The sequence below is a fragment of the Octopus sinensis genome, linkage group LG8, assembly GCF_006345805.1.
Source record: "Octopus sinensis linkage group LG8, ASM634580v1, whole genome shotgun sequence".
Classification (NCBI taxonomy): Eukaryota; Metazoa; Mollusca; class Cephalopoda; order Octopoda; family Octopodidae; genus Octopus; species Octopus sinensis.
Window position 1 is genome coordinate 97055814 of NC_043004.1, and position 9967 is coordinate 97065780.

Below are 9967 nucleotides of genomic sequence, written 5' to 3' on the forward strand. Positions count from 1 at the left end.
CTAAAATCATAAGAAAAATTTATGTGCGTTGGAGCAAATAATTCTAGAACAATTCAAGAATTATATTGGCATCATTTCAATTGTAATTTTCAATGACTTATTTTGTCAAAGAAATAGTCTTGATTTTCTGTTTGATTTGTTTCGTAAAAATAAGGATTAGTCCACGGCGAATCCTATGTAGTCTGGTTTATATACCAATTGACCATCAGGCAACACAAGTTTCTGCTAACGGTGGTAATTCTCCTACTGTTTTCCAAAACAAACAGAATACAAACGATGTTCTCATATTATAACGTGAATTTTTCTGACATTTGGGTTTTGCAACGGGTAAAAATTTTGTGCAGAAAATGTTCCAAGATTTTGTTTGTTACCTCATCATCTTCGTCGTAGTTATCAAATTTTGGCACAAGACCAGCAACGTCTGGGAAGGATAAAATGACTGGTTACATTGACTACAGTACTCCACAGGTATTTATTTTATCAACTTCGAAAGGATAAAAAGCAACGTCGACCTCGGCGGAATTTCAACTCAGAACGTAGAAACGGACGAAGTGACGCTAAGTATTTTCCCCGGCGTACCAATGTTTCTTATTTCTTTACTGCTCACAAGGGGTCTACACACAGAGGGGACAAACAAGAACAGACAAACGGATTAAATCGATTATATCGACCCCAGCGCAGAACTGGTACTTATTTAATTGACCCCAAAAGGATGAAAGGCAAAGTCGACCTCGGCGGAATTTGAACTCAGAGCGTAGCGGCAGACCAAATATCGCTAAGCATTTCGTCCGGCGTGCTAACGTTTCTGCCAGCTCGCCGCCGTAACATTGGCGTACCAATGTTTCTGCCAGATCGTTGCCTTGTTCTGGTATAATATTGCACCCCGTAACTAAGTGTTTTGTGAAAAGAGACCGATAGAATAAGTACCAGGCTTTAGCAAAATAAGTACTGCCTTTAGTCGAGCAAATCGACCTTAGGACTTATTCTTTGTAAGCCCAGTACTTATTCTATCGGTGTCTTTTGCCGAACCGCTAAGTGATGGGGACGTAAACACACCAGCATCGGTTGTCAAGCAATGCTAGGGGGACAAACACATACACACAAACACATACACACACATATATATATACATATATACAACAGGCTTCTTTCAGTTTCCATCTACCAAATCCACTCACAAGACATTGGTCGGCCCGGGGCTATAGCAGAAGACACTTGCCCAAGATGCCACGCAGTGGGACTGAACCCGGAACCATGTGGTTGGTTAGCAAGCTACTTACCACACAACCACTCCTGCGCCTATGAATAGAATATTTCAAACAAATAACCTTTCTCTAGATTTAAAAATCTGAACCAACATGATACTGATATAGTTGAGAGATCGTATACGAAGCGGTAAAAAGATAAGGATTCACTCCTTAATTATGCTGGGCTAGTAGAAGGACGTATAAGACTGAGCTGGAACATGTGCTCGAATTCAGCGCGGGCCTTCTTGAGCCTGTCTGGTGCTAATCTACGTGGACGAAAGAAAACGAGTGAACTAGTTGTAATAAAATATTGACTCGAGTGAACTGTCTGGGTAGGCTTAAATGAGAGATGTGTTAACTCGGGAAACGAGGCAAAAAAAAAAAATCTGGAACTGGCTACTGGCAGCAAGTACAAAAAGTGATTGACTGGGGAAAGCAGCGGTAGATTCACGTAGCAGGCGTAGATAAAGATGTGGTAGTGTCCACAAGTCTCTGTTTCCTGACATCTATCAGGAGTGAATAATAGTGTAAGAAGTCCGCGGTGAGAATAGGATGAGGCAGGTCGGCGATGACAAAAATACATTTGAAATCTCGACGCAAGTCAAGGTCTAGAGTTAAAGATATCTGACCGTAGGTTTTGATGGGAGACTGGTTCACCTCGTATAGGGAAATACTGGATAACTGTGGCTTGTTAGAGCTGAACCGTAATGGCAAAATACTGCAACTTGATCCTGTATCGATCATGGACAACCTGTTTGAGACTAGGTCCTTAATGAAAAAAGCACGATTAGCTGAAAAGTTGTGAGAGAGATCTGACGTGCCCAGGTTCTCTAGGTTCAGTTTTTCAACACTTTAAAAGCACAAGGTTTCTTACAATGACGTGCCTTGTCGGGAAAACGTGCGTGGTACGAACATACCGAAGAATTGTTGGTTGAAAAACTGTTGCGTAGTTGAGAAGAGAAAGACTGGCTTCGCGAACGCCGTCTAACACGACAGAATCGAGCTATTTGGCGCGTTAAACCATTGATAGCCTTCAACATGGCGTCTCCATTTTTAGTATCAGGATGTTGTTGAGAAGATGATGAAGCAATAACCGAATCAGCCGCGGTGGGTCTGTGAGAGAATTCCATTATCCTATCTGCAGATGAAGTGATTTGGTCTATAGAGCTGGTGTCAACCATAGTTGCCAATATCGTCTGTACATTAGTTAGTAAGCGGGGGAAAAAAATATTTTTACGAAGAAGCTGCCTTTAGGTGGATCGTCACTGAGTTCTCCGATCCGCCTAAGAAATCCCAAAGGAGTTCTCTCACCCAGGTTCTCATCCTGTAACAATGCACGGAATCGGCTTTCTGATTATTTAGAATTTCTGCGTAGTACTTCTGTTTTCAAAGAATCATAGGTCATGCCTTGTGGACGATCTGTGATGATATCTTAAACGGTGTCTGCTAAAATGGCGGGAATGCCACTAATAAGCACGTGTAGCTTTTGTTGAGCGGCTTGTATACCATGTGCTGCGAAGTATGAATCAAGCTGTGCAAACCATAGCTTAGCATTACCTTGATAAACTGATACGGAAGTGTTACTTATGATTATGACACGCTTTTCCAGCGGAGCACAGGATGTTCACGTGTATGCTTGTTCAGTTGAATGGAGACGCATTATTTTATGACAAAGAACAGGCCTGATAAGTGGACTTTCTTCTTTGACGCGGAAGACACGAAATTATTTCAAAACTAGAATATCAGAGGTGCTGGTAGAGTACTGTAGAAATTACCTTAAAGAGTGTAGCACGGCGTCGGTTTACCATGTGTTGCATATTCAAACGTCAAGTTCACCATTATGTAGTAGCTAGCGTATTCAAAATTTGAGTTCACTATTTTGTAGCGGCTATCGTATTCTAACGTCAGGGTTACCATTTTGTAGTGATGTTAGTATGTGAGAACCTACAATTTTACAATTGCATGCGAGAACGAGGGTTCACCATCTTGTACGTAAAACGACAGGAAAAATAAGAACTTGTGAGACGTTCCTAAAAAGTCATAACATATTTATTACTGGACTAGCAGTATCGCCCAGCGTTGCTCGGGTTTGTAAGGGAAATAACTATATAAGCATTTTTAGAGAGTTATAGCCAAGAAATAGCAAAAAAATGCATTAAATGTGGAAAACAAATTATGGAATTTTTTTTTTAAAATCGTTGACTCATCGTAGACATTTTTAGAGAGTTACTTCCCTTATATAATAGCGAAAAAATGCATTTAAATAGAAAAAAATGATGGTAATTTTTTTTTTAAATCGTAGACTCATCGTAGACGCGCGCTAATACCCAGAATGGCTCGATATGAATCACGACTATAAGATACCCGGTTTTGGTTAAACTGCACCGCAAAATGTGGGAGTAGTTAGGAATCTAAATCGTAGGAGACAGACACACAACTTCACTTTTATATATAAAGATGTAATGCGTTAACATATAAGAATGGTTTGAAAGAAAACGCTTGTAACATATTACGTGTTTGCAACCACATGTCTCAAAGCAAATGAGGCGAATATGTGCGCGCGTGCGGTTGTGTGTGCGAGTGGTGTGGCTCAATGCGAACGCCTAGGAACCGACAGGCAAAAAGACGCGCAAAATTAGAATTGCATTCGCTTTACATAAGGGATGAACCGGAAGTCACTGACTTCCACGTCACCCAGAAGTTAATTGAAAACTTCTAGGGCGCAGGAGTGGCTGTGTGGTAAGTAGCTTGCTAACCAACCATATGGTTCCGGGTTCAGTCCCACTGCGTGGCATTTTGGGCAAGTGTCTTCTGCTATAGCCCCGGGCCGACCAATGCCTTGTGAGTGGATTTGGTAGACGGAAACTGAAAGAAGCCTGTCGTATATATATGTATATATATATATGTGTGTGTCTGTGTTTGTCCCCCTAGCATTGCTTGACAACCGATGCTGGTGTGTTTACGTCCCCATCACTTAGCGGTTCGGCAAAAGAGACCGATAGGATAAGTACTGGGCTTACAAAGAATAAGTCCCGAGGTCGATTTGCTCGACTAAAGGCGGTGCTCCAGAATGGCCGCAGTCAAATGACTGAAACAAGTAAAAGAGTAAAAGATTAATATTCAAGAATTTTCGAGAAGATCGAGGGAGATTACTCTCGTCAGACCCCTTTTTTGTTTCGCTTTCCTGTTTGACCGTCAGGGATCACTACGTTGCAAAAAGCGAGGTATTTCATTTCACCCTGTAGATTAACAAACCACACTTTTCCTTATGTGACGAAATATTTCTCTTTTACATGGTACTTATTTTTCTGGTACAATAATTGAATTTGGAGACAATAATGTTTCCAGATAATATGTTCTCAGCTTGATATATACGAAAAAGATAAAATAGATTTCCAAACGTAATTAATTAACAAGCTATTAATCACCTTTTCCATCACTAAATAATAAATCCATCATAAAGAACATCATTTATTTATTTATTACATATACATGCTCATCGAAAACTACATACACACACATATATATTCATATCTACATATCTAAATATTTTTAGATAAGTGTGTGTGTATGTGCATAGATATACATAGATAGACAGATGCATAAATATATATATACATACGTACATATATGTGCTTACAAAAACAAGTTATATATATATATATATATATAAAGGTAAAGTTTACGAAAATAAATAAAAGACGAAGGCAGGTGGTGTACAAACAAACAAATGTATTAGTATACCGCTCAGGGATAGAAAAAGTCTTTTACGTTTCGAGCCTACGCTCTTCCACAGAAAGATACACAGAAAAAAGCAAGGAGAGAAAAAAAGGAGAGAAATATATATATTTATATATATATATATGTTTTAACCATTTGGCTGGAACCATGCTAGATTTTAAGCTATTGCAGTGCTTGGCCCTGACATTAGATGGAATGAACGGTAACCTTGGTACAATGCAATGGTGTCCAGTATAACACCCTATGCCAAAATAAGATACTAGTCCATCTAGAATTTTCCCGATGTAGATTATATATATGTGTACGTTACACACGAACACACACACATACACACGTAGTGGCTATAGGCGCAGGAGTGACTGTGTGGTAAGTAGCTTGCTTACGAACCACAAGGTTCCCGGGTTCAATCCCACTGTGTGACATCTTGGGCAAGTGTTTTCTACTATAACCTCGGGCCGACCAAAGCCTTGTGAGTGGATTTGGTAGACGGAAACTGAAAGAGGTCAGTCATATATATATATGTACATATATATATATATTTATATATGAGCGTGTGTGTATCTGTGTTTGTCCCCCAGCATCGCTTGACAATCGATGCTTGTGTGTTCACGTCCCCGTAATTTAGCGGTGCGGCAAAAGACACCGAAAGAATAAGTACTAGGCTTACAAAGAATAAGTCACGGTGTTGATTTGCTCGACTAAAGCCGGTGCTCCAGGAAGGCTGCAATCAAATGACTGACACAAATAAAATATTAAAAGAATATATATAGGACATTTAAACCTCTTACAGAGATATTTATCAAAGATACATTGGTTTAAAATATATTTTGAAGAGATATTTCTTCAATGAATATATTATATAAAATATCGTAAAATAATGTTTTATATATATTCATATTTATTTTTTATTTCATTTATGCGCCCTTTTCCAGCATAACCAGGCTCATGGGTCCGGTTTCCCGGTTTCTGTGGTGTATGTGTCCCCCCCCCCCAGCTGGACGAGACCCCAGTCCATCGCGGCGTTACTCAAGAAACAGGATGAGAGAGTGAGAGAAAGTTGGGGCAAAAGAGTATAACAGGGGTCGTCACCGCCCTATGCCGGAGCCTCGTGGAGTTTTAGGTGTTTTCGCCCAATTAACACCTGGGAATTAAAACCACGATCCTCCGACCACGAGTCCGATGCCCTAACCATTCCGCCTCCATATATATATATATATCTATATATGTGTGTGTGTATATATATATATATACATATATATATATATGTATATATATGTATGTATGTATATATATATATGTATGTGTGTGTATGTATGTATGTATGTATGTATGTATGTACGTACGTGTGTGTATGCTTTCACAGAAATAAACAAAATCTTCACGAAATGAATCGGAATAACAACAAAGCTAATACCCAAGTATCGATCTTTAACAAAATACTGTATGTTTTTCACTCTTTCACTTACTGATTGCATCTGCAAAGTGCAGGTTAGCTGGTCTCTTTGCTTGAAACTCTTAGATTTTCCTGATTGTCGCTTAGACAGTTACTAACATAACCAAGTGTACGAAAGATTATTGGCATAAATGTGAATTTTTATAAGTTTACAATCGGAGTAGTGGTGCTGCAGGTTTCCAAACAGTTAGCCTTCGATACTTTCTTTCTTGCTTTTGTCAGAAAAGATGTTCACGTGTACAGAGCAGCTATACGCTATGGTGCGTTGCTTTCGAGTCGAAAATAACTTTTCTGTGTATAACACACTAGCAGTATCGCCCGGCGTTGCTCGGGTTTGTAAGGGAAATAACTATATAAGCATTTTTAGAGATGTAAAGTATAATAGCCATCTCAATATGGCTAACCACAAAGGGGGGAAGGGGGTGTTACTGTAGCTTTTTACGTTCTGAGATTTAATAATAAATTTTTAGAGAGTTACCTCCCTTATATATGCCAAAAATGCATTAAAAATGGGAAAAATTGATGGTAAATTTTTTTTAAAATCTTAGACTCATCGTAGACGCGCGCTAATACCCAGAAGGGCTCGATATGAATCACGACTATAAGATACCCGGTTTTGGGTAAACTGCACCGCAAAATGTGGGAGTAGTTAGGAATCTAAATCGTAGGAGACAGACAGCACACAACCTCTCTTTTATATATAAAGATTTGGCGGAATTTTTAAAGAGAATATTCCACCAAGAACCATGGATATGTATTAGTATGTATGTAATCCATAGTGCTGATTATGTTTGTTCCAGGTCAGTTTTTTCCTTTTTTTTTGCAGGTGGCATTCTTATACGCTTTTACTCTTTTACTTATTTCAGTCATTTGACTGTGGCCATGCTGGAGTACATCCTTTAGTCGAGCAAATCGACCCTAGGACTTATTCTTTGTAAGCCTAGTACTTATTCTATCGGCCTCTTTTGCCAAACCGCTAAGTTACTGGGACGCAAACACACCAGCATCGGTTGTCAAGCGATGTTGGATGACAAAGACACACAAACATATACACACAACATACATTCATACGAATATATATATATACGACGGGTTACTTTCAGTTTCCGTCTACCAAATCCACTCACAAGGCTTTGGTCGGTCCGAGGCTATAGGAGAAGACACTTGCTCAAGGTGCCACGCAATGGAACTGAACCCAGAACCATGTGGTTGGTAAGCAAGCTACTTATCACACAGCTACTTCTACACCTATAATTTTTTTTTAAATCGGAGATAGGCGCAATCACAAAAATACAAGAGGTTTCCAATTTTAAAAATGTCGATTTCATGCACAAAATACTCGAAAATAGAGTGGAAAAGCAGATGCAGATATTTTAATATAAGTTGAAAATAGTTGCATTCATGACGAAATTGTTAAAATAATTAAAATATGCGACAAAATATCAGTGCCCCGGGTGAGGTTCGAACTCACAACCTCCGCATTGCTCATCCGTGACTGGCACGGCGAAGATACTGTCTATAAGTACGGCGCGCTAACCGATTGTGCCACCGGGGCAATAGATATGTAGTAATATGTATATAATCCATAGTGCTGATTATGTTTGTCCCAGGCAGTTTTTTTTGTTTTTAACGGATGGTATTGTATATTGTATCGTATATTGTAACAATTTCCTGTCGCAATAGAAAGAAGTACATCGATGTAATTTTTGGGTCACTGCTAATTACATTTGTAATATCCTTCTCGAAAGAGTGATTGGGGGGGGGATCGATCGATATTCTGCTTATAAAATATTTCGTATCTATATACATACATGTAGATAGATATAGATGTATGTATGCCACCGTTGTTTCCCTTGCTCAATGATCTTGGCATCTGTGTGAGATAGGCGATTGTTTTGGGATTTCTGTCTGTTGGTTCTGTTCATATACTTGTCAGAGTACTTTCTCTGGCTCTTAGAAGTAAAGCATTCATTGTCCCAGGTATCTCCTGTGGGATAATTATGGGTATGTATGTTTGCAGATGACATGATGCACGCACAGGCTTTCGCGATGTGATGGGATTTACTGGTCACGAGTAATAAAAGAGCGGTTACATATTAATACAGATTTCAAATTTTGGCACAAGGCCAACAATTTTGAGAGAGTGATTACATCGACCCCGGTACTGAACTGGTACTTATTTTACTGACCCCGAGAGAATAAAAGGCACAGTCGACTTCGGCAGAATTTGAACAATGAATGTAAAGACTGATGAAAATACCTATTTCTTTACTACTCACAAGGGGCTAAACACAGAGGGGACAAACAAGGACAGACAAACGGATTAAGTCGATTATATGGACCCCAGTGCGTAACTGCTACTTATTTAATCGTCCCTGAAAGGATGAAAGGCAAAGTCGACCTCGGTGGAATTTGAACTCAGAACTTAGCGGCAGAAGAAATACCGCAAAGCATTTCGCCCGGCGTGCTAACGTTTCTGCCAGCTCGCCGCCTAGCAATTCATACTAATATACGTTTCAAATTTTGGCACAATGCCAGTAATTTCAGGGAAGGGGATGAATTGTTTACATTGACCCCAGTGCTCATCTTGTACTTATCGAACCCGAAAGGACGAAAGGCAAAGTTGACCTCGGCAGAATTTGAACTCAGAACGTAATGACGTAGAGCAAACATATTCAGAGTACATAGATTCAAAAACTTAGATGGGAGAAGGCTTTATAAGTCCGACACCTGTTCGACTTGAGATCATCGGAGTGTAAGCTCAAATCATTTGAGCGCTACTAAGTGCTTTCTATATTGAGGTTCTCTTCATCTCATCTATTGATTCTTTACCCTTTGCTCGACTGAGCGCTGCCTATACATCACATTCATGAATTTAAAAATTCTTGGGCACATACAATACGATTATCCTAGTTCCACCTAAGGATCTCTATATGGAGCACTTATTACAAAAAACAAATGACTTCATTACTCGAATGAGATGCAGGGGTCTCCATGCCCTCATGTCGATCAGCTGTCGGACTTGTAACGCCTTTTCCCTCTAATTCTTTGGGTCTATGCAATTTGAGTAAGTTTTTCTCTATTATATATATACATGGTTGTTTATCATCTGAACATTTTGCGTGTGCCTTCTCTTTTTACGTATGTATATATATTGTATATTGAAACCCAAGGTTTTATCGGTTTTGCTTGAATCATTGTCTCCATATCTGCTCACCTGGATTCCTCTTATAGCCACACTTGACCCTGCGGACTTGGTCTTTGGTGAAGATGTCGGAATGCAAGTTCAAATCATTTGGGCGCTACTAAGTGTTTTCCATATTGAAATTATCTTAATCTTCTCTATTGACTCTGTCTATACATATATTCACACGCTTATATATACATACATACAAACATACATATATTTATATATGTAAGCATGTATGTATGCATGTAAATATGTGTGCATATGTAGTATATATAGTGTATATATATATATATATATATATATATATATATATATATATATATATATATATATATA

General features: G+C 38.9%; 1 non-coding gene across 1 annotated transcript; it reads right to left on the minus strand.

The window, feature by feature from the left end:
• Positions 1–7887: 7887 nt before the first annotated feature.
• Positions 7888–7996, minus strand: Trnai-uau. Its single transcript has 2 exons — positions 7959–7996; positions 7888–7923 (listed from the first exon to the last, which is right to left on the minus strand). It is a non-coding gene; the product is annotated as a tRNA-Ile (tRNA).
• Positions 7997–9967: the final 1971 nt, after the last annotated feature.